Source organism: Ursus arctos, unplaced genomic scaffold, assembly GCF_023065955.2.
Source record: "Ursus arctos isolate Adak ecotype North America unplaced genomic scaffold, UrsArc2.0 scaffold_23, whole genome shotgun sequence".
In the NCBI taxonomy this organism is placed as follows: domain Eukaryota; kingdom Metazoa; phylum Chordata; class Mammalia; order Carnivora; family Ursidae; genus Ursus; species Ursus arctos.
The window spans coordinates 7025655-7052119 of record NW_026622908.1 but is presented as its reverse complement, the minus strand read 5'-3'; the positions used below and the strand labels follow the sequence as shown (position 1 = coordinate 7052119).

General features: G+C 34.3%; 1 protein-coding gene across 14 annotated transcripts in view; it reads left to right on the top strand.

The window, feature by feature from the left end:
- Positions 1-26465, top strand: part of SOX6 (SRY-box transcription factor 6) — a 587380-nt gene that overhangs the window by 83053 nt on the left and 477862 nt on the right. For 12 of the 14 annotated variants that reach the window (XM_057317521.1, XM_057317512.1, XM_057317525.1 and 9 more), the window contains one exon: positions 12509-12580. The gene's annotated coding sequence lies outside the window, so the exon portion shown is untranslated. Of the gene's footprint in view, positions 1-2768; positions 2845-4025; positions 4420-12508; positions 12581-26465 lie in introns of those variants that run through there. The other 2 variants (XM_048213406.2, XM_057317516.1) reach the window with 2 other exon arrangements.

The following is a 26465-nucleotide window of genomic DNA, read 5'->3' as shown; positions in this document are numbered from 1 at the left end:
ATCATCCTTTCTGATGGCTGAGTAATATTCCATTGCATATACGGACCACATCTTCTTTATCTGTTAGTCCGTTGTAGGGCATCTCGGCTCCTTCCACGGTTTGGCTATTGTGGACATTGCTGCTATGAACGTTGGGGTGCATGTGGCCCTTCTTTTCACTACATCTGTATCTTTGGGATAAATACCCAGTAGTGCAATTGCTGGGTCTACTTATTCTAATATTGGTGAACCTTTGGTTGTTTCCAGATACTTGCTTGTATAAACAACACTTCAGTCAACTTTTTTGTACATATCCCCTTTACCCATTTGTCCAATAATTTACTTAGGATAAAATAGAAATACAATTTTTGTATCAAAAGACATGTACATTAAATATTTGGATGTAATAGGGCATTTTTTACTTTTTTTACTTACATTTTTCATTTTGTTTTAAGTTTTTTCTACAAGTGATATAGTGAATGCAGAATTGTCAAATTGCCCTCCGGAAAGTTTGTGCTATATTGCATTCTCATCAGTGAATGGGAGGGCCCAATTCCTCATGCTTATAAACATTAAATATTAACAATATTTTAAGTTTTTGCTAAAATGTTATTTTGTATTGAGATATTAATTGTATTATGTAGCATTTTAAAAATTGTGATATTGAATACATTTTTTAATTTATTTGCTCTTTCTATTTTCTCATTTGCAAATATTCCACTTATTTTTGTGGCCTATTTTTCTGTTTTTTTAAATTGATTTATGAGCTTTGAAAACTCCCTTTTGTATACCATACCAAAAGTATGCTTGCTTAAGTTTGTGGTTTACATTTTAACTTTGTTAATAGACTTTTGTTAATATAGAAGTTAAAAAATTTTAATGTAGTCAATTTTATTAATCTTTTCCTTGTCTTAATGTTATGCTTAGAAAGCTGTTTCTTATCTAAAGATTTACAAATACAGGGGTGCCTTGGTTAAGCTTATGCCTTTGGCTTAGGTCATGATCCCAGGGTCCTGGGATCGAGTTCCATATCAGGTTCCCTTCTCAGCAGGGAGCCTGCTTCTCCCTCTCCCACTCCCCTTTTTTGTGCTCTCTGTCAAGTAAATAAATAAAATCTAAAAAAATAAAATAGAAAAATAAAATTAATGATCCTCAATTAAAAAAGGTAAAGATGATACAAATATAATCTTTATATTATGTAAATAGTTTAAAATTTTTAAAAGATTATTTATGTTTTTAGTTTTTACATTCAAAAAATTCATCAGGAATTTATTTTAATATAAAGTGGTAGGGACTTAATGCAATTTTCACCCAAATGTCTACCTCTACTTATTGAATAGTTTATGATTTATTGCATAGTTTATTATTTCTCCACTGACTTGAAGTATCACTTATATCATACAATATACTCTTCTATAAACTGTCATTTATTTCTAGATTTTCTGTTGTTCATTGATCTGCCTGTTATTCCTATGCCAATAATACATTGTTTTAATTTTTGTACTTGTGTAATATTTACATTAAGCCTTTTAAACCTAAAATTTATTTAGGTTATCTTATTCTTGGAAAGAGATCAAGCTTCCATATTTAATTTTTGAAATAACTCAAATATGAATTATTTATTTGATGCATAAAATAACATCCTTGACCTTAGAATATCTCTCTTTAAGTTTTCATATGGTGTATATGATATACATGATAAAAAATTTCAATTTTTTAGAAGAAAGACTCTTCTGTCTAGTAAAATTGTTCTGGGGAGCTGCTCTGAGGTAGAAGATGCAAGGAAGCTTTGAATTGTAGGCTGATATGTGGATTTGGCATAGTGCCTGTCCTAGAGAACTCTGGTGGTTGAAGCACAGGAGTAGGATCAGAGTACAGAAGTGATGGGATTTAGAATCCTTTAAAAGAAGCTCTTTTAGCATCAGGACCAATAGGTTTTCAAAGCCGAGCTTCTGAAATGTAAAGGAATGCTGTTTAAATGAAACAAGAACAGTGCACTAGCTTTGAAACCAGAGGTTGTGAATTTGAGTGCCAACCCTGCCAAATTACTACTTTTGTGAATATCTAATCCCACGGAGTTTCAGTTTTTTCATTTATAAAATGAGGATAGTAATCCCACCACAAAGTAATTATGAGGGTTAAATGAGAAAATAAATATCAGTTGAACAATGGTTGGCCTATAGAATTGGCTTCATAATGCCTGGTCTTCTTTTTTTATTGTGAATTCTGCAGAAACAAGGTTGATGTGGGTAAAATTTAGGGCTGGGATTTGAGTCTTGGAGAGCTCTGTGAATTTATTCCATCTCTGCACATTAAAAAAGGCAATGGTTTTTGTCCCAGTGCTAGCATGAGAGCACTAATGTAGGAAAATGGGAATTATGTAATGTGTAGCAGGGTATTTTCCCTATGTATACGTGCGTGCACACACACACACACACACACACACACACACACCCACGCACCCACGCACCCACCCACCCACACAAACGCACAGCTCTAACAGTCTCATTATGGATCTCAGAAAAAGAAAGGGAAATTAGGAAAATTCCAGGACAAGAAGATATAGAAATTGGTAATTAATTGGAACTGGGGGAGATGGGAAAGTGCTGGCATTGGAGAAATGTATTTAAAAATCCAGTTATTTACCCCATTTCCATTTTGGAATGCTTTTTATCAAATGAGTTAAGTTGGAGAGCAAAATATCAAATATTGGCATATTATGAGAGAAGTGAATGCCAACTATCCCATTCTACAGATGAAGTAACAGGAGACATTTATGTTCCTCATAGAATGAACATAACCCCAGCGAATGAAAACTCTGACTGAAAATGAAAGCTCTATCACCAATTTGTCATATGGTCCTAAGTGAGTTATATGTCTATTTCCTTGTCTGTAAACTTGGGCGTATCTCATTCTGGTATCTCTAATATTTTTCATTTAGGAAAAGAGGTAATTTCTGATAGATGCCACGTGGGATCTTGTCTGGACTTTACAGTGAAATCTTTAAGTTGTTATGAAGAATATGCAGCAAAACGATAAGGGTCTTTTTACATGATTCTCTTCATTTGTTTCTGTGTTTTTGAGAATGAACAAAAGACTTAATAATGTCTGAGAAAGACAGTCTATAATGTGTGACTGAGCTCCCCATGGGTATGCAGTGTGTTGTTACTGAGTTTGATGATGGAGTAGCATTGCAAAAGACACAACTCTCGGGTCATGTATCCTTGAGACAGTCTTCTTTAAAATGTGGGTGGTTATATTAGCTACAAGGTCATTGGTGTAAGTTGTTACGTGGGCATATTTCAAGGAAAAAGCAAAAATAAGAATACATTTATAAAAGACATTTCCATCTAGCATGTTCATATCTCTAAACCTTACTAAAACTTTGGGAGCTAGATAGTAATATCTCCATTTCCTATGCATATTCTTTATTTACTTATATATATTTTTAAAGGGTTTTTTTAAGATTTTATTTTTAAGTAATCTCTATACCAAATGTGGGTCTTGAACTAACAACTCTGAGATCAAGAATCTAATGCTCTAGCAACTGAGCCAGCCAGGTGCCCCTCCTATGTGTATTCTTTATTTCAGGAAAGGAGATTGTATAGCTTTATAATTTGATTTCTTCACCTAACAAATCTCACACAAAATTAATAATTTGTCTCCTTTACTAGACTTGGAACTTCTTGAAGTTACCAACTCTATTCATTTTTGTTTTTTTTTAGTACTTAACATAGTGTGTGGTGCAGAGCAAACAGTAAATGATGAATAGCTATGATTTATTCTAGGAATCAGGACTCTTAGATAATTAGCCATAGTCACCAGATCTTTATTTTTCTCTTCTTTTAGCGTCTCTCCCCCTTTCAATTTCTATCATGAACTGAGCAATTCTTTAAAAGTATAAAGTGCTATATACATGCTATGTAGCAAGTTAAGACCATATTGACTCTGAATTCACATAAATTGTTTTCTGGTCTGAATCCAGTTGATAATGCAGCTGTTATTTTTATAATCTTACCCTAAGTACATATTTGCACAACAGGCGGTGTCAACTCATCTAAGTAACTTGGTGTTATTTGCCTGATACATTAAATTATAGAGCTCCATTACTGAAGTCATTATTTGTGGTTAAGAGGGAGTTGTACTGAGAGTGGTAACAAGAAGAGTTTTTTTAATATGAATATCAAACTGGACCCTCTTCAGATGTCTTTAAATATATCTTGATTTAACTACCTAGAAATGCAAGGAGCAGTCCTTCCTCCTTTGTGTATTAGTTTACTCCACAGAAAATAGTAGGCTGATTTAAAAAAATATCTGGGCTTAAAAATTAGTACTTTTTGCAAGCTTTTGTTAAATGATTAAAGTGTTCTGACACTTTATTTTGTGAGCAGGACTCCGGAGAGAAAACTCAGCAGGGATGGAATCCTTTCCTTTTTCTGGGTATGATAATGCAGTGCAAATGTTGAGACTATTCTAACTATAATATTTATCTTACAATGAATCCAAATTGTCAGTTGCTGGAGATCTGGAATTGTGCTTTATTGTTCTTTATCCCTAGAGGTTCCAATTCATGTTATGCATCCTGTGGGCTCTCAGAAATGTTAATTGAATTGCTGGAGAATTGCTTGTATCATTCTCAAATTAAAAAAAAAAAATACAACATCCTACAATCACTAAGACTTAATTTTTAAGTTAAATTCCCTTGTCTAGCTTCTAATTCTCCTTACATTTAAGAAAATATTTTATTTTTAAAAATATTTTATTTATTTATATGAAAGAGAGAAAGTGAGTGAGAGAGAGAGAGAGAGCATGACCCAGGGAGGGGGAGAAGCAGACTCCCCTGCTGAGCAGGGAGCTTGATCTTGACCTGAGCTGAAGGCAGTCACCTAACCAACTGAATCACTCAGACGCCCCGAAAATATTTTATTTTTTAAAAACAGGAACTCCAAAATCATTGAGAATCTTTTCCATAAGATAAGACATTTTATAGAGTTACAAGATTTTTGTTTATGCACAAAAGCTTTTGTAAGCTTACCCACATTTAACACAGTTGCCCTTTAGTCCAGCAGTCATTGAATTTTAGTGTGGATAGGAATTACCTGGGGGCTATGCTTTAAAATAGATTCCTAGGCCATACTCTCAGAATTGCAGAATCAATGGGTTTGGGTGGGGCCCAACAGTCTTTTTAAAAAAATTAGTTTTAATAAGCATACCAGGTGGTTCTGATATAGGGAGTCTGAGGATTATGGTTTGATAATCACTTTTTTCTCCAGTCCTACTTACACAAGTCTTTCTCTGAGTTCTGTTATTAAACTGAATACCATGTATGTCTGAAACTAGATAGGCTGCAAGAAAAAAAATATCAAAAAACAATAATACATGTTATTTCCAAGAAGGAAATTTTGCTAAGAAAAGCATGGTATGTGAAAGAACACATGAAAGAGAACAAGTTTACTGTGTGAAAAGTTCTAAAATATATTCTGAATGTCTTTTTGGCCCACTGCTAGTTTTTTGTTTGATTCTGGTCAAGTGACCTTGCTGCCTTATGTTGTGTTTATGAATTTTTTTTTATAGTCAAGACCTCAAAATACAAGAGTTTTGGGATTAAGTTACATGGTGATTCTGTAAATAGGTTTTGGAAGTTTGTTGCCCAAATTTTTGCCTTGGTTCATAACAGTAAGCTGCTTTTGTAAAGTATAAGACATGCTCCCTTCCTCTAAATAATCTCATTCATTTTTCATGTAGACACAATTTTTATACTGACTATCCTTGTTCACAGATAGACTTCTTGAATTGTTATTTCAGGAGGGCAGTAAAGTGTTGGCAGTTGTGAAAACATGTCAAACTTTGGCAATTTTACCTCTGATTTTCTATTCTGCTACACATGTTGGTAGAGGTGAACTGGTGTGCCTAGAAAATACACCATTAATTTCTCTTCTTAGGACCGAGAAATACCTTAATCTGACCATGTACAATGTGTTAAAGTTGGCTTAGGAAATGTTACATTAAAGTGTAAGCATATACTTCTCAGTGGATGTGGATAAGATATAAAATTGTTAAATCTTAGAGTGGTAGGGACTTTTAGAGTAGGACTGGCATAGTAGTTCTTGAATACCATCTACAGCTAGGCTGGCTTTAACAATCACCTGTGGAGCTTTCAAAAAGTGGAAACTCCAGGCCCACTCAAGGAGATTCTCATTTAGTAAGTCTCCAACAGGGCCCAGAAATTCAAACATTCTAAAAGATTTCTAGTCAATTATAATCAGCTAAGTCTTATTGTAGGAATTCTTTTTTTGTTGTTAAATTTTTTATCATGTTATGTTAGTCACCATACAGTACATCCTTAGTTTTTGATGTAGTGTTCCATGATTCATTGTTTGCGTATAATACCCAGTGCTCCATGCAATATGTGCCCTCCTTAATACCCATCACCGGCCTATCCCAGTGCCACACCTCCTCCTCTCTGAAGCCCTGTTTGTTTCCCAGAGTCCATAGTCTCTCGTGGTTCATTCCCCCTTCTGTTTATACTCCCTTCCTTCTCCTACTGATCTCCCTGCTATTTCTTATGATCCATAAATGAGTGAAACCATATGATAATTGTCTTTCTCTGCTTGAGTTATTTCACTTAGCATGATCTCTTCCAGTTCCGTCCATGTTTCTGCAAATGTTGGGTAATTGTTCTTTCTGATGACTGAGTAATATTCCATTGTATATATGGACCACATCTTCTTAATCCATTCGTCTGTTGAAGGGCAACTTAGCTCCTTCCACAATTTAGCTATTGTGGACAATGCTGCTATGAACACGGGGGTGCATATGGCCCTTCTCTTCACTATGTCTGTATCTTTGGGGTAAATACCCAGTAGTGCAATTGCTGGGTCGTAGGATAACTAGATTTAGTTTCTAATATAAAAATATTGATAAATGTGACCATAGCCCTTTGGGATTTTCTGTAATTTTTAGAAATGTAAAGGAGTCTTGGACCAAAGAGTTTGAGAACCACTGGAATAGATGGTCTCTAAAGTTCATTCCAGCTAACCAGCTTTAGAACATGCGACCATTCTAATGTAACATGGTTCCTGTAAGATTTCTTAGCCATTCTCCTCTGAATGCTTGTCAATGTCCCTTTTAAATTGTAGCTCTCAATACTGAAATCATATTGAAGATGTAGGTCGAGCAGCATGGAATAGATGAAGAAGCTATTAGAAGGAGCCTTCAATAATAACTATCTTTGGAGATCTTTCAGAAAAGGGAAAATTCCTGTTTTTTTGAGGAAATCAATTCTTGTTCCAGGAAAGCAGAATGTTGAACTAGGTAGCATTTTAAATTGTCCTCCTTGACACTTCAGAAATACTCTTAGTTTTGCCTTAGAAGAAAAGAATGTCAGTAACTAAACCCTCATTTTCCATTCACTATTGTGATGTTCTTTATTAGCATTTGCATTGAAAAAATTGGACATTAGCTTGGTATCAGTTCCTTTGAAAGATGAAATTGACATTTTACTTTTATAGTTAATTCAAAATCTACATAATTTGGTATAATTATTAAGAAGAAAAGGGAAGATAAGAATTATGGAGTTCAAGAAACATGGCTTTAGCCTACAAATGGTATCTAAAAACAACAAAAGTGATAATAATAGTAAAGAAGGTTTTACATTTTTAAAAAATTGATGCAGTTTGGGGGAGAATAGCAGTTGTAATGAAAAATAAAATCTCCAGGAAAACTTATTTGAATTGGCATATAGGATTATTTTTTAATGCCTCCCTAATATTTGTTTGTTTGTTTATTTATTTATTTATTTAAAATATTTTATTTATTTATTTGTTTATTTGAGAGAGAGAAAAAGAGAGAGAGCATGCACCCTTGAGCAGGGGGAGGGCAGAGGGAGAAGGAGAAGCAGACTCCCTGCTGAGCAGAGAGCCCAACTTGGGGCTATATCCCAGGACCCTGAGACTATGACCTGAGCTGAAAGCAGACACTTAACTGACTGATCCACCCAGGCTCCCCCTCACTAATCTTTATTTTGATGTATAAAAGACCAAGCACTGATATCTTTTCAAGTCAGTTGAGAAAATAAATGCTTTAAAGGGAGTTGTTTTAACTCAGTGCCTCATTACGTATGACATTATTAAATCAATGATTCCGTATATTTAAAAAATTTAATCTTTGACTTGAGTTTTAAACATGCAATAGCTATAATTTAATGTAAAGGTGAACAAAATTTTGTTACAGGTGTTTTTGGAAGCACTTCTCTACTTAAAAAAAATACCTCAGAATCATTGACTCTCAGGGTTGGAAGGTCATTTAATCCAGCCATCCTTTTGATGCTTGAAACTTCTTGCTAAATCAAATAATAATAATAATAATAATAATTTAAAAAGGATGAGGATAAAAAAAGAAATGGGTGTGACTTAGAGACAGCTTTAAGAAAGGTTTAAAAAATCTTTGAAAGCTTTTAAAGTGTAATTATACAGGGAGGTGGCAGTGTTTTTATTTGCTGTTTACTTTTGATCTATTACCTATTTTTGGTAGAGTGAGACATGCTTTTGTGAAAATGTTTATGGTTTCTTGACTGGATGTCAAAAGACTTGTTTGAAGTTGCCTTGTAATTCAGAGATTTTTCTTTTTGTAACTAGTATTAATATTTGGCTTTGGCTGCCAGAATAATAGTAAGTTAGTCTGGGTTTGGGTGACTACTTTTGAAGAGATAATATACTGAATTTTAGAAATAGCTTTATTGTTTGTGAACAAATTAGACATGTTAAGTGTAAATAAATCTAAATAACACCAACTTATAAGAATGAGAAAGTAAAAATAAGCCTATATCTCACTCAGTGTTAACATTTTTGCTAAATTGAACGTTACTTTGTGAAACTTGCGTGCACATGTATGTGTGCAGGTACACATCCTTAATTTTCTATAAACTGGTTATTATACATGTATTTTTTAAATTCAACAATACATTTGGTCATCTTTTCATATCAATAAATATACATTTATATCAGAATTTTTAATATTTATAGTGTTATATGTATGTATCATAATTTACTTATCCAGTTAGTAGGTTCTTTCCAATTTTTGGCTGTTGTAAAAATGCTGTAATGAACATACATATTATATAAATATATATATGTGTATATATATATATATACACACGCATACATATATAACATACATATTATATATACACACATATATATACATGCATATATATGTGTGTGTGTATATATGTGTGTATATATATATATATCTTTTAACATTTTTGTGATTAGTTCCTTAGGATAAGTTTTGGAAGTAGCATTGCAAATTCAAAGGAAATTGACATTAAAAATTTTAACACTTACTCTCAAATTACCATTCAAAAAAGTTGTACCCAGTTTATAATCTCATGGTGTAGGAAAGTGTTTTTTCTCCCACACCCTCACTAATAATAGTTTTTGTCCAGTTTATAAAATATTTTGCCAGTATTTTAGTGAAAATATTTTATTTATATTTCTTTGATTATTAGGTAGATTATACACATTTTTGTGTTATTGGACATTTGTATTTCTTCATTTGTATATTTCCTCTTTGTATTCTTTTTTTTATATATTGAAGTGCTTGCAACAATGCACTTTTTATTTAATAAAGTAAGGATGTACAAAAGATTTGACAGTCAGAGAATATGAACCATGCCACCACCATGGTCAGATGTGAGAGTCTGTGGCCCAGGTTGAATTATTGATAGTTTTAAGAATCCTTGAGGGGAAAGGCGATGACCTTTAAAAAAAAAAGTTATCTATCAATCAATTGAGATATAATTTACATATAACACTGTATTAGTTTTAGGTTTACAACATATGATTTTACTTATTTAAAAAATTGTTCATGTTCATATTGTCTGATACAGTCTCTCACCCACGGTCATCATTTGCTGAATGAACGAATGAATACACAGAGTAATGGGACAATCCATGGTGACTGGATGTTCTGAGGATTCATTTTCCTAAACAGATTGTGATTTTCCAGAATAGATGGTAATCTGCTCTGGGAATTCCTTCTCTATCTTTTTAGGTTTGTGCTGCCCTTAAGACCAAAGTGGTCACTTTTATTTTGGAAATGGCCCAAACTTTTCTAGTTCTTAAAGAAGTAATTTACTTCAAATTGTGTGTTAATTCTTGTGAGTTAATTCTTAAATCTTTTCCCATCATAAGATATTACTTGTTTATTCCTAAATTGTCTGCAGGACGAAGTATGCATTAAAGTCTTTTTTTTTATAACAATGAACTGTGATTTTAGAAGCTTATGCTTTTTAAATTGTTTGCTCCAAAATTCACCAGTAGTATAAAGCAGATACAGAGTTGCTTTTAACATATGTGGTAAGACTGCACTGATATGACAGATTAGATTTATTGATTTCATATTGATGTATAGTAGAATATTATTTGCCCTGAATGTCTAGAATCTGATTTGTTCCAAATTTAAAATATTTCCAGAGTTAGAGATCTTAACTCCTAAAGAGTCCAATGATTGAAAAAATGAGATATATGTCAGCCACAATATTTTTTGGATGCATTTTATTTTATCTCCATCATTTAAATGCAAATGAAGGAATGGGATATAGTCTGTATTTTTTTATAATAATTTTTTATTATGTTATGTTAGTCACCATACAGTACATCCCTAGTTTTTGATGTAAAGTTCCATGATTCATTACTTGGGTATAACACCCAGTGCACCATGCAATATGTGCCCTCCTTAATACCCATCACCGGCCTATCCCAATCCCCCACCTCCCTCCCTTCTGATTTTGCATAATTCCAATTCATGCCTTTAAAGGAATAGTTGCCGGAAAGACAAGGTGTGATTATTTGTATAATATGTAAGTATTGGATTCTCCCAGAGTTTGTGCTTTTGGGTATTCAGCATTTTGCTATATGTTTATTTTGTGGATAACTTCAAATTATAATTTAAAACTCGGGGCAGGATAAAATGTAAGAATAGCTTATATCAGAACAAGTATTCTTTGCTGGCTTTCAATAGTACACAGAGTGTGTCCACATAGTGTTATGTAGTGTCCCAGATAAAATTGTTCTCCTGGAAAACATCAGAAAGCTGTGAGGAAGCAAAGGGTGTTATACCAAAAATAAATTCAGAGCTACCTTCCCTGGCCAGACTCTTCTGTACTTCTTGCATCCACAGAAGTAGGCATCATAGAATTGTTCGAAACTGGTGAAACTGGAGTGAAGAAGGCCTGAGGCACCATTCTTTACAAAGAGAAGGACGGCTAGTGAAGAAAGCTAATAGGTGTATTAACCATCAATACATAAAACTGTCCAAATGCCCAGAACTTTACTATCTATCAGTCCTGACTGGAAAATAGAATAAATTATCTGGGTCACTTAGGCAAAAGCATACTACAGGAGCTGGGGAAGGGCTGAGTTAGATATTTATTTCATATCCTTAATTTCAGATGCCTAATTCATTATGGCCATTTGTGCTATATATAAAATATTGGAAATAGTGTTTCCTACCAATGATGTTGATCAAGGTTCACTTTTTTCCAGAATGAATTTTATTTAAATCTAGTTAGCTAACTAACGAGGTTTGTTAAATAACCTAGATGTTACAGCTATATTTAAAAAACATGGATTGAATAAAACTAATCTCTAAGTCTAGGAAAGTTTCTGACCTAAATTAGGAGCTCAAGCTCCATTATTATTTTAAGTTGAACACTACTCATAGCCATTCTCACATTTTGGAAAGAATATGGCCTTCGCAACAAAGTTTCTTTGTTTTCATGGAACTAAAAATGTGCTGTATTTAGACCAAACAATAAAAATAAACTACCAAACTACCTTCTAATGCATGGGGGTTCTGGAGAGAGGAAACCATAGATATTTAGAGGCATAAAGTGACTCATTGTGCTAGTTAAAACTTTTTACAAGGCTAGCTCTGTGTGTTTGAGTTGCATCTGTTACCTCTTCAGCCAGAACTAAAGTGTGTGCATGCAAAAGAATTTTGGATTGGATTGTGCCTCATACAGAATGCATTACATATAGCCTAAGTGTCTAAATGGGTTCCATACCTTTAACAGAATAAAAAGTGCATCTTTTCATTTTTATTCTACTTGTAATATATTCCTGTTGGACGCATCCAAGATATTTTCTGTGAAGTGCATTCATTTTAACTTGCAGACATAAATTAAACATGTTCTTCAAATGTAATGTGTAAGCCTCTATTCCCTCAAAAAAATTTTTACTCCTTTTTTTTTTTTAACTTATTGATACTTTAAACACCTACTTTACTACTGACTTTTTTTTTTTTAAAGCCATAATGAACAGAGATGCTGTATTCCTAGAGGTAGAACAATGGAATAATTGTCTCTTTTGGTATTATCATCTTGGAAAAATTTGTTAGAGTAGATGGGGACAACTGTCTGAGTTAAAAACAGTATAATTTATAGATAGAATGTATATATTCCTTTAATAAAACATATAAATGCAATTTACTTATATTTTAAAATTTCATTTTCTGTCTAAACTTTCAGGTCACTTTCATGAATTCAAAGGCAATTTACCAGTGATTTCTGGGTGCTGGGGCTGATTTTTTGTCCGTATTTGTAAGTATTGGTTTATTTATTGCTTTTCTCATTGCATAATGAAACAGTTACAGTTTATAAACAAGAGCTTAATTCCTTTTGTATGTGAATTTTTATTATTTTTTCTGTTGCTTTAAGTGTTACTAAGTTTTTGTAAGTGTTTTCTTAAGAGGACTATAGAAATAGTACCAGCTGGTGAAAAAAAAAACCCAGTTTATTGTGATTTCCAGTGAAATAACACAATGGTGGGGCCCATTACAGTAAGCTGAAAGAATAAATATCTTACTTTTTGAAGATGGGTCTCAATTATAGGAATGAATTACCTTAAAGGGGCTAGTCTATATACACATGAATAATTTACCCTGCTAAACTTCTTACAGTCTTCTGGTTGTCTGGACTTGAAAAGTACTATGTGCCTGTGCACATAGAAAAGACATGAGATGATATAGAATTCAAAGAGCTGTCAGCGCACGAGGAGATTATGTACTAAGGAGCCAAAGGCTTATTTAGTGAATGTATAATGTGTATCCAAATGGGGGTATTCCTGCTTTCTTCGCCATCCCCAAAACAGTATTAAATTTTAAATGATATTTGGGAGAACAAAGATACTTTTTTCTCAGAAAAGAGGTAAATTTCAAGAAAAAAAATGGAATGAACTTGAATGATCAATTACAGTACTTTAAATTGATATATATTTATTAGTATAGAAGTAGTTCAGAGTATGAGGCAGGTATTAAAAATGGCTATATACATATAAGACCATAAGTTACTTGAGTTTAAAATATATTAAATGTGTATTTTGTTGGAATCTAAGGAGCTCATAAACATTTGATAACAAAGACAGAGGAAACTTGTCCTCTGTTAGTGTACTCCTGCAAAGGAGTTTTAGAGGATGTACTTCCAGGAAAAGTATTTTAAAAAAGCCAATATTATAAGTTCGAGTTTAAGTTATTCAGTATCTAAGCAGAGCACAGTGAATATTTATTTAAAACCAGCTTTATCTTTCTTTTAGTAGTAGCATTGATTGGGACAAGGATTTTGAATCAACTTAAAACATAGATGTGAATGTTTAATATAGTTTAATGCATTTTGCATATATTTAATGCTTTATGAATGAGTACATTATTTTTATGGAACTATCAATTCACATTTTATTATTTGAAGACAATTCTTATGTAAAACACAAAATATTAAACTGCATGTCTCCTTTGGATTAAATGTAAGCTTTTAATTTGTGCAAGGTATCATAGTGAGGATTAGGAGGCGAAGAAGATGGAGAAAGAAATGTAAAGTATCTTTGAAGGGCTCTCATGAAAAAGGATAATTCCAAGGAGTTGAGCTTATCCTATTAGAAATCTGAGTGAAAGGAAACAATTTTGAGTTGTTCAAATCCTATCTTAGTTGCTTTGTCCTTTCTTTTACCTTCTTTTTCTCTTCTTTCATATCATTCAGTCATTTCCTTTAGTAAGTTTTTTAGGATGACTAGATTTTTAAAATGACAAATACAAGATAATTACTGGCAGTTCAACCAAAATGGCCTTTATTAAAATATTAAAATACAGTTTACATTTCTCATTACCAAAGGCTCTCTTTTCTGATTTCTTTACTCCTTGTCTGTGTTCCCCCTCCACCAGACATACATAGGCTAGCTTTGACTGGAGGTGATCCAATTAGCTGAGATTTTTCTAGCTATCTAACAAAGAGAGAGACTAAAATCAGAAGAAGGGATACTGTCGCTATAGTTTTTATATGGTTATTTCTGGAGTTCAACTTAAAAAAAGACAATCTTTTAGTTAATTTTTGTCTGATCACATAGGCAGAAGTCATACTAATCATATGGACCCAAAGTAATTGTTTTTCAATCTTGAGAATTTCCATGTTCATTTAGGGCATGGACTTTGTTGTTCCTAAATTCAGTGGTCTCAAGCTTTGTTAGGGCCATCTTCTAACTGTGGAACTTTCTTATTAAAGGATTGTAGCAGGATACTATGACTAAGATAAGTCAGATAAAGTTAACATGGCATCCAGAATGCTTGAGTTCCCATCCCTTTCAATTATTGCAGAAACTGTCTACCACTTACACTGAATGATGAGTCAGGGAAAGCAATGGAAATATTTATCTGGTCTGGCCTAAGAACAAGCAAATGGGATCAGTGACAATGGCTTCTTTTAGGAACTTTATTTTTATTTATTTTTTTAAATAATATTTTTTTATTATATTATGTTAGCCACCATACAGTACATCCCTAGTTTTTGATGTAAAGTTCCGTGATTCATTACTTGCATATAACACCCAGTGCACCATGCAATACGTGCCCTCCTGAACTTTAATTTCCATGCTGGAACTGCTTATTTGCTACATGATCTAAGGCAGAAAGTTATACCTCATGGCCATGGGAAGGTTTCTTAGTAAGGTGTGCAGAAGCCAGTCTGTGAGATAAGGAAGGTGGGATATTGTTTTGCACATCCATAATGAATGGGCCACACCAAGGGTGTGTGAGAACGGACTGGATCTTACCTACTTAGGTCAACTACCTGTGTCAGGAGAGGAAAACACTGTGAAGGAAAATGGTTATCTTCTCAGATGCTGAAAGCATCTTATTCTATTTTTTTTCCTCTTTAAAAAATAAAACTACCCTTGTCTTTTTCAAAAGTAGGCATTGTATAAGAAGACCTTGTTTTGCATGTTAATATCTCACATTTAATTTTTTTATCTCTAATTTAAAAAATAATTGTATAATTCTGATCAATTTTTACCAGGGCAATAAATTATTAGTTAAAAAAATGAAACAAAACAGAAGTAGGTCACCCTGCTTTTTCAGGTTACCCAGGCCTTTTAAATAATTTGATGATGAATTTACTTTTATAAAATTCTGTCTCTGTTCATGGTCTTGAATGGTGACGTTTTCCCTGAAAAGATACAAAAATATTTTATTCTCTGGCACAAGAAGTGATTATTGCTTAGCCCCACGCTCGAGGCAATAATAAGAGTATCTTAATTTGGTATAACACTTGCTTCTACATACATTAAATTGGCTGAGTTTTGTAAAAACTGTTGGGTGAGTAGGAATTATCCTTATTTTTGTAGAGTAGCAGTACTCAAATATAGGGATTCATGGTATAAATTCAGTGCTCTTTCCATAAAACCAAGCCATCCTGTCACGGAGAGAATTTTAGCTCTCTTTCTTTTGTTGTTTTTGATCACTATCTCAGTGTCCATTTGGTGGCTGTACAAATATTTTTGAAAAGTTGAGGTAGAGTAAGTCAGGCAGGAGATTGTAGAGTGCCTTCTGCTAATTCATTTCCTCATTTCCTGGATCATTTGCTCCTCCCTGACATTTTCCTATCTCCCTATTCCAAAACTGCCACACGTCGTGCTTCAGCTGAAATTTCTTGAATTGCGTAGATTTTCAGGAAACAAACAAAAAATCACAAATTCATCTCTTTGTGGTATTTTAAAATGGAAAGAAATCTGTTTCAGACTGAGCATAACCCAGACCACAGCTCCCTCGGTGAGAATGCCTGTGATTTTCAGGACAAGTAGGTCTAAGTGCATTATCTTTAAAAAATATTATTCCAGGCTAATCTTGACATAGAGCAGGTAAATAAAAAAGATGAGCTGTGAAAATCCACAAATAGGGTTTGAATGCCATTTTCCATGACAACGGGAGCTGCCCCATGAAAGCATTAATGCTGGGAATGTAAGGAATTTAAAATTGTGCCTTCTCAGTTTTACAGTTGTGTGCTCATGTTAATTAGAGATATACTGACATTTGAAGTATCTACATTAATACACCAGCTACTGTACATTTGTGAACTGTGGCCAGAAATCTACTTTAATTGAAAGCAGTTCACTAATCTGAATGTGTATATCCATTACATTTTAAGCTTTTAAATTTTATATACTAGTGCCCTTAGATACTTGTTCTTTCTGCTCTCTTCACTTTCTGTTTCTAATTTATTTATACCTGAAAGGACAGCCTGGCCTATTTTAATCTCCTAGTGGTGTTTTGGAGCAATATTGATGGAATTTTGAGGAAAAAAAATGTTTTTAATAGTGTCCTTTATTTGCTGTAGTTTGAATCTCTTTCTAAATTGTTGGTTTTTCTTGCAAACCTGTAAGATGGCCTGCCGCCGAAATAAGGCAGGATTTAGGTTTATGGAATTTGCTTCACTGGCTATATTTAAGCACTAAAAAGCTACTCTTCACAGTCACGCTATGGTTTTAGCCAGAAAAACCCAGTATTAGCGACCTTGATGGGATGAACAGTGAAGAGGCATTCTGTTTTTCCTAATATAGCTGGATTTCATCCTTCCCTCTTGATGTCAAGCCATGTATCTTAATTTTTGATTTGCAAATATGTTCACAATAGCTCAATGGCTTCTTGAGGTCATCTTTAGCCCTAGAGTTTTTGCTTTGTCTCTCTTACAAAAAGGAAGATCTTACATTTATTTTTTGCAAGCTTGTATTTCTTAAGAATTTGCGTGTCAGGATTTTTAACCTAATTGTTTTGTGCTTGTTGTCTAATGAAACTCCCACACTTACTTTTTGGACCAATCCCTGAATATTACACAAGACCAGTTAGAAAGAAGCTTCATTTTAGTAGAACCAGAACAAACTGCTCTAAAAAGTTTGTAATACTCTGGACTTGTTTCATTAAACCATTTTACTGGCACCATTAAACCACTGAGACCTGGGACCATTAAAACTTACTCAGTATTATTATTAGGATGATGGCCTATTTTGCCCTTTATTACTTTTATTCACGGTGTTAAGTTTCTCTGTTCTTTATTCTTTCATGTTGCTTACTACATATTGTGCCATCACAGCACATTTGGTAATTCCAAGTTAATTGCTCAATTATCAGTGATAGTCATGAAGCACTTGAAACATGCGCAGTGGAAGATTTAAAAAATTTCAAAATAAGTTGGTGTGTCATAATCTCAAATGTGAAACATGCCAATATCTGCAGGCATAAAAATACACTGCCTGAGCTAGGCATTTCAGGGAAGGCAGAAATCTACTCTTAAAATCAGGGCTTTTGTCTGGCAGTGAAGTGTTTCATCTTTGCTAATTTCAAACAACATGTCTAAATTTGGTCTTGGTTTACTTTTCAACTCTAAAAATTTGGTCGTGGTTAGAAAAGAAAAGGGAAGGAAAACTATTGATTCTGTTTAAATGTTTTACCGGAACCTTATAATCATGATATTCACTGTTAAGTGGAATTTGATGTGCGATAGATCCATGTTGGATATCAATCAAAGAAACTGACTTACTAAGGACACAAAGTGATCTCTTTTAATGTTTCTTCACTCATAACGCAGTCCTCTAATCAGAGGACAGCATTACAGTGAAGGTAGTGTGTTGATGCTTTATTTATGCTGGAAAAAAAGAAAAACGCATGAGAACAATGACACTTTGGAGACTTATTCTGAATCTCATACAGTAATATTCTCAGATGCCTTCAAGATAACTTACACATTATGGCAAAATAATTATTGTAACTCTTTTGGCAACTAGGCAAACTATCATTAAATTTTGCATTAGTATTCAGTTTAGGGTTTTCTCTAAACTAATATAGCGCCAACAGCTCTTTTTTAGATGCTATTATGGTTCTTTCACATTTTTATAGTACTGTAGTAAAGCTGAATTTACTGGCTACATTTGAAGGTGGAGTAGAGCAGCACAAGAGTCAACATTAAAGTGATTCAGTGCCCGTTGGAGAAAAATTCTTCTTAACTTGAGATTGGAAACAATGTGGGGCTTGAGGGCAGTTTGCTAAGAGCAGCTAATAAATTTGAATATTTCCCCAAGAAGCTGTTCTCTGAACTTGTTTTTAACTAAGAAGATAGGCTTAATCATCTTTCAGTATTCTTACGTAACTTTCATTAGTATTTAAAGGAATTAAATGTATATAGAGAAGGAAAATAAAACTATAATTTGAAGTGGGTGGTGGTCTCAAATTAGGGACATGAGGGAATGTCAATAAATGCAGTAATTATGCACAGTTAACCATTATTTTATCATATAATGATCTATAATTATGTATGTAATATAGAACATATATATAATATATGTAATATAATATACTTCAGTTAACAGCAGAGTCATTGATTTACTCAAGCATTTAGTAAGAAATTGTTTAGTAGCTGTTCAGTTTATAAACACTGAATAATCAACAAAATCTAGTTCTTTTTTTTTTGTATACTTGTCTCTACACATCACTGTCAGCTTATAGTCTTATCTGAAGTACATATTTCAGGTCATCTTGGAGTATGGATATAAATGCTTATCATTTCACCAAATTTTTGCCAGCTCCAAACATGAAAATGTGACTTAAATATTGCTAGTAAAGATAAAATATTTTCTGCGTTCTCTCCTTTTCTCTTTTTCCCTTCCTCTATTTCCCTCCCTCCTTCCCCAACCTCTCTCTCTCTCTCTGATATATATATATATATCACCTACATATATCTTATTGGAGTTTTTCAAAGATGCAAGGCAATTATAGGGTAAAAAGATTAATTTCCAAAGCATCACCTTCCATAGATGACTGGCGAAAGAGACCGATCCTTAATGTTTAATCAGTCAAAAAAGTGTCCACATGATGTAATGCTTATTTTTATTATTATTTGTTTAGCACTAAGGGCTTGGCACAGTGCTTACAAGAGAAGAAAAGATGGTCTCTAACCTAAGGGCTTAAAACATGATATGTTGCTAGAGAGTTTATGTGGGTGGAGTTTTCTTTGGATACAAATTGTACTGGAGTTAGCTCTTTTTCTTTTCAGCTTATACAGTTTCATATAAACTTAAGTGAATGAATTCATTAATAAAAGCAGATTTTCTATTTTTATTTCACCTTTGGGCTCTTTTATACCTTTGGAACATACAAGCACAACAAAAAGTTATGTTTGACAGTTAATTATAATTTTTCCCTTTTGACCCAGGCATAATAGATAATTAAGCAATAACATTAATGAAATCTAAGTCTGCACTCCCATAGCTGCCTACATTGGGTGGAATATAGTTCTTTTCTTTTTCCTTAAAGCTATGGCAGGCTGATAAGCCTATAGCTTGATTTTAGCTATTGCCACTAGTGTTCTGAGTTTCATTTAACAAAGTGCAGAAGAAATACGAATATTATATACAGATATTATTCCTTCTATGAATATTATTTTCTTCCATAACTATGTACATATAGCATCACTAACTAGATTGGGTTTGTTTTTGAGGTGAGATTGGTCACACATAATTTGATATTTGATATAGCAGTAAGTACACAGTGAATAGCTGACAGGTTTAAAGGATGGAAACATTCTGGCCTTTCTGGTAGTGGCCATTTGTAGAAGGAACTGTTGATTTTGTGACTAGTTACAAGGAGTTTTTCCCTGGACTCACAGTCACTGAACAGATAGGAATTGAAAGGCAATACCTGGGGGAAGGCTGACAAAGTAAGGCATGAAAAATGTGGGTGTAAATAAGAGAGCTGAATATAAGAAAACTTTGAGTACCTGGAGCTTTTTGAGAAGCTATGGTTGAATAAATGAAAGAAATACCTGTCCCTCCAGTTTCACTGTAGTAATTGAACAGAGGGGACAAAAGGGAGAGAAATTAATGAAACAAGATTATTGAAATAGATTTTTGTAAAATCAGGAAATGGACTTGAGGATTGTTATTTAAGATGTGGAAATATTTATTTGGATGACAGTAACTTAAAAAAAGTTCTATTGTTTCCCCCTCTAATTTGTTTAATTTTATTGATTTCAATTCAGTGTATTTTAAGAACAACTGTAGGAATTTTGGGAAATGGGTACCCCCTTGGTAGAAAAACCAATGATAATAATTTTGCTTTATTTGGGGAAAGATTGATATAGATATATATGAAAATATTCATATATGTATCACACCCTAAAATTTTATATGGGAGATCTGTAGAAATGTCTCATTGTAACTATTACCAAGAAACATCCGTGTGACTTCTAGAACAAAGAATCGTGTGAATTAGGTTTCAAATATGTTATATGATGTTTTTAGTCTTGGAGGTTAGGAAGTTTTTTGGAATCACATTTCTGTAAAGTGACTTTTAATGGTATGAATATTTCTTTCCTCCCTCCCTCCTTTCCTCCCTTCCTTCCTTCCTTCCTTCCTTCCTTCCTTCCTTCCTTCCCTACCTACCTCCTTTATTCCTTCTTCCTTCCCTTCTTCCCTTTTGTCTTTTCTTTCTTTCATTTAGAGTTTGTTTTCAATTAGCCTGTATGCTGCTTGCAAAGTTGTAAGGACTTTGCACGTGTCCATTAAATTGTATGCAGGGTCACCTTTTTGATTAAGGACGGAAGAATCCCTGTTAGGTTTCTTATATGAACTAAGGGTACTCTTGCTCATTTTGTACAGAGACTGAAACTGTTGGAATTAGTTTTACTGTTATGACGTGATAAAGTTAAGATAATGGGAAAGAAGTGATAATCTTTATTGATCTAGCAGTTTACTAAACCTGAATTAGGATTTGTCAATTTTTAAGGCTTGTTGAATGTTTGGTCTCTAAGAACAAGATAGAGGATTAATCATGGTCAAAAAGCATCATTTTTAAGTCTTCAGAAAGACTTCCTACGATGAAATATTCTATTCAGCCATATACTTACAACCTTGGAAGCAGTCTTTAGTTGTGTTTTTCTAGCAAGTCTTCCACATAGAATGAATTCATCTCAGTTTTTGATGTTGGTTGTTTCTTGAGAATTAGTTTGACTGAGGGTTAAATATCCCATGCACCAAACGGGGTAAAATTTATAAATGATCTCAAGGATACTAAGCAGGAAATGAAACCCAAATATGCTTGAAACAAAGTTGTGGATTGATTAAGGTTATGATCATATAGAAAACTGATTGAACAACAAGCTGTGCAGCAATCTGAAGCGTTTAAGAGGGAATGGGCTGCCGTTCTCCCACAACAGTGCCAGCCAGACCAGTGCTCTAACACTTCCCAGTGTCTGTGGAAGGAGAGGAGTGGGAGGGAACCAGGGCTCTATATTTGGCAGAGAGAAGTTAACAAAAAGCAGCTGTTGCTTGTGTTGAGCACCTGTAAGTTTTGGGCATGGTGCAAGGCACTTTTATGTTGTTATTTTTAATCCTTCCAATAATCTTAAAAGATAGTTTCCTCCCTCTTCCAAGTCCCCAGTTATTTTCTCTAAATTCTGATTTCTCTTTTGCTTTCATAGCACTTAAACTGATTAATAAATATCATACATTTGTTTGTTTATTTAGTGTCTATTTTCTTCACTGGATTAAAAGTTCTGTTGGGGCTGAGACCATGATTACTCTGTTCAAACCTGTATACCCAGTTTCTGTCACAGTGCCTGACACAGTAATTTTCCAGTAGATATTTGTTGAATACATGAACAACTGAACAAAAATAAAGATAAAGGAAGGAAGAAGGAAAGAATGCAAGGAAGAAAAAGGCAGAGGTGGGATTCAAACATAAGCCATTTCACTTCAGAACACATCTCTTTCCACTCTAGAACACCAGCAAGGATTCACTTTATTTAGAATATATATATATTATATATATATTATAAATAATATATATATATATATAATATATATATTTTAACACCCAGCATGGAGCCCAATTCGGGGCTTGAACTCATGACCCTGAGATTAAGACCTGAGCTGAGATCAAGAGTCAGACATTTAGCCGACTGAACCACCCAGGCGCCCGCAGAATATTCTTGATTATGAACTTATCTGATAAAATTTCATAAGTTCATAAGTTCATCTGTTGTAGAGAATCTCAGATCTGTTTACATTGTAGTCTGAGAATTCTTTTTTTTTTTTTTTTTAAGATTTTATTTATTTATTTGACAGAGATAGAGACAGCCAGCGAGAGAGGGAACACAAGCAGGGGGAGTGGGAGAGGAAGAAGCAGGCTCATAGCGGAAGAGCCTGATGTGAGGCTCGATCCCATAACGCCGGGATCACGCCCTGAGCCAAAGGCAGACGCTTAACCGCTGTGCCACCCAGGCGCCCCTAGTCTGAGAATTCTTATATCTTACTCTGAGCCTAAGTGCCATGAAAAAGTCCTGTACTGTCTTTTTCTCATACTGTTGGAATATTGCAACCATTTTATGCTAATAGTTCTCTTCAGAAATACAAATTTCATGTTCTAGATTTAGAGTTTGTTTTCAATTAGCCTGTATGCTGCTTGCAAAGTTGTAAGGACTTTGCACGTGTCCATTAAATTGTATGCAGGGTCACCTTTTTGATTAAGGACGGAAGAATCCCTGTTAGGTTTCTTATATGAACTAAGGGTACTCTTGCTCATTTTGTCCTCCTACACAAAGAGAGTGCATTTCTCTTCCCTTCTCTGGTATTGTCCCTTAATTTAGATCCTTGTGCTGCTAAATTGGCTTTCAGTAATAGGCAGAGTGACTACTGTATGCCTTGCTGAGTTTTTTCCTGGAGGAGAGGTGTGCCACTCTGTTTAGAGAGAGCCTGTGGGAGAAGCTGGGCTCACCCAAGGAGCTCTTATCCTGGCAGGTGCCACACGCTGGGGCTTGGTTTGGTTATTGAGCAGTGAGCTCCTTCTGTTTACCTCATTTTTGCTGCTTGAATTTTTCCTTGTTATTAGTAAGTATCATTGTCAAGAAGTTTTTTGTTTTAATAATTGGTTTTTGAATAATGCTGTTGGCCATTTTCATTTCCTTCTATCTCTGCTTCCATCTTTTAAAATAGCCTTACTGTAACTTTCCATTCTATGTCCCCGGAAGGGAGGTTAAGAGTAAATTCAAGGTTTGCCCAATGTCATAGTGACAAAAAGTGTCATTGTATCTAGGCTTTCAGCAATGCTATGTATAGCCTTGAAAGCTACATTTTAAGGGTGTGGCGACGTGGCTAGGTCAAACAAGAAGTGTGTATCTCCCAGATATATGCATATTTAAATATTGATGTCAACTTAAATTGTCCTACATAAACTCCTAGGAGAGTGTAAGAAACAAGTACAAGATTTCTGTGATATGAAGCAATAATCATCTTTGCTAGACCAAACTGACAATCTTGGAAGCTCTGGTCATATGGGAATTTATCATTTGAAGCAGCCTGTCCTAGTTGGAAGTTAGTCTCTTAGTGAGGAGTGATCTGACCCCTTAGAGTCTTCACATTGGATGGTGTAATCAGTGGTCAATCTAACTTTCAACTTGCCCTTTGAAAAAATTTAAGATGCAATTGTTTTCCCAGTTATGGAAAATCCCTTTTTTTTTTCTGGTAGCAAATATTTACTTCCCAGGAGAGTGCTTATTATCTATTGGAAATTAATTCAACTCCACAAATATATACTGAGTACTGATTATATTCAAAGCAGAACATTAAATGCTGCATTGGAAATAAATACAAGTGCACAAAACTCCCATCATCAAGAACCTTAGAATCTAGGCATAATTATTAAACACTCTTATTCCTTTTTGTGTACCTAGTGTCTAACTCAGTGCATGGCTCAAAGGGGGGATTAATAAATGTTAATTAAGTTACATTGATTATTGCAGAGTAGAGATATAATCCTCTATGCAGAATATGTTAAGTGCCTTAATAAAGTAAAAAAATAGTACTCTGGAGGGGGGTTCAAAAGAATTAAAGATACATCCCTTTAAGAAGAAAGACTCTAGAAAGTAGACTCTTCGCTGATCCTTTAAACTTGAGTAGAATTTTGTCAGTGAAATAGGGGATGAAGAGAGGAGCATCCTGTTAGTGAGGAGATATCACAAGGATGGGTATGGGATAGACATATGGAAACAGGAAAGTATGAGATAGGAACAATGAGAAATCCAGTTTGACTGAGGTATAGGGTATGTATAAGCCAGAAAATTTAGTAAGATCGTATTACTGTGGCCTATGAGGCTAGGTTAAGGCATTTGGTGGATTTTAGGGGGCCATCACAACCAAATAGTCTGGTGGTATGACAAGAGCTTTGCTTTTGAAAAAGTAGTTCAACCAGCAGTTTGTAGAGTTGATTAGAGGGAAGAAAGACTTGAATTAGAGAAACAGCTTGTGAGGGCTATTGCAGTAGTTCAGGCAGGAGGTAAAATGTGGGTATTTGGGGAACAGAAAGAAGAGACTTGCCAATGTAGGATCAATGGGGCTGGTCAGATTATATGTGGTGAAGAGTATGAGGGAAAGAAATGAGTCAAAATGACTCCTATTGCTTTCCCTGTTCCTGTCATTCATCACAGTACTGAAAAAGGAGAGGGAAATGATCATGTTAATTATCTCTTGTCAATGCTCAAATCTCTTGCTGTCTCATTGGTTAGATCCCCAGTGAAAATTGGGAGTATTTTTTCTTTCCATGGAGAATAGGGAGGAAGGTGTGTTTTTAAAGAAATGAGAATATACTTAAACTTATTTTTAACCATAAGAGACTCTGGAGTCCAGGAAACAAACTGAGGGTTACAGAAGGAAGGGGGGGGAGGATGGGGTCACTGGGTGATGGGTATTAAGGAGGGCATGTGTTGTGACGAGCACTGGGTGTTATACGCAACTAATGAATCATTGAACACTACATCAAAAACTAATAATGTACTATATGCCGGCTAACTGAACATAATAAAAAAAAACAGAAAAAAGTATTTTGAGGACTTAAAGGCATAACATAAACACAAAAGACATTAACACCAAGGGTTAAAATGCACCAGGCAAGGCCTTGTTGATTTCAGAAGGGTAAAGTAAAACTTGGATACTGGGAGTGAGAAAAGTAACTATGCTTGAGATTATGGCATTCCTATCAGCTGGCTTTCACATAGGGGTTAGTACATGGAATAAAACAAGTGCACAGAATTTGGTTACTTTTAAAATTCTCTCAGACTAAGTGATGAGTATGACTCTCTGGTTATATTGCTGTATTTTGTCCTTCACAGAAGGTGTAGTCGCAGCACATGTTATACTTAGGATATAGGCCCTCTCTACTTTCTCTTTCAAGGGAAGAGGAAATAGTGCAGGAAAATAGTCTACTCATGAGCAAGAAAAGACTTATGAAAATAAAAATTAAGAAAAAATAGACTTTTTCAAGAGAATGGGAAAAAGTCAAGTTGATTTCGTAAATGATCCTTGTTATTCTCATTACTTTATCATTCAGACTAACACTAATATGCATTCATTCATTTATTCATTCACTCAATAAGAATATGAATTCAGGACTCTTTGGACATCAAGTGGAATTTAAAATGGAAAAGGAAGTTTTAGTCCCTAGGAATTTATAATCTATTTGTGGGAGGAAATAAAATGTACATATATGAAAAAGAAGAGCAAAAAAGTGACTGATACAAACAAAACCTAACAGTTCCTTCCTGGGAAATGCTTTGGCCATTATTCCTTCTTCCTGTCAGGAACCTTGCAATTGGTGGAAGGAAAATGGGCATTATTCTTTTTTTGGAGACCTACAGTTTCTGGTCATTTCTGTCTTCCATTCAACTGTATATGCACCTTAGCCTCCTGACACACTGAGCACCTTGCCATTGCAGGGGAAGGGGCAGAAGGAGAGGAAGAAGCAGACTCCCAGCTGAGCAGGGAGCCTGATGCAGGGCTCCATCCCAGGACCTTGGTATCATGATGGGAGCCCAAGGCAGATGCTTAACCTAACTGACTGAGACACCCAGGTGCCCCCACACCCATTTTACATTTCTAGTAGCAATGTATGAAAGTTACAGTTGTCACATCCTTAGTAACACTTTGTATGTTTACTCTTCAATTTTAGCCATGCAAGTGGCTTACAAGTGGTTTTCATTTGTAGTTCCCTAATAACTGATGATGTTAAGCACTTTTCATGTGCTTATTTGCCATCCATCTACCTTAAGTGCCTTAAATCTTTTGCTGTTTTTTTAATGGGGCTGTCTTCTTTTTTATTGAGTTGTAATAGTTTTTATATATTCT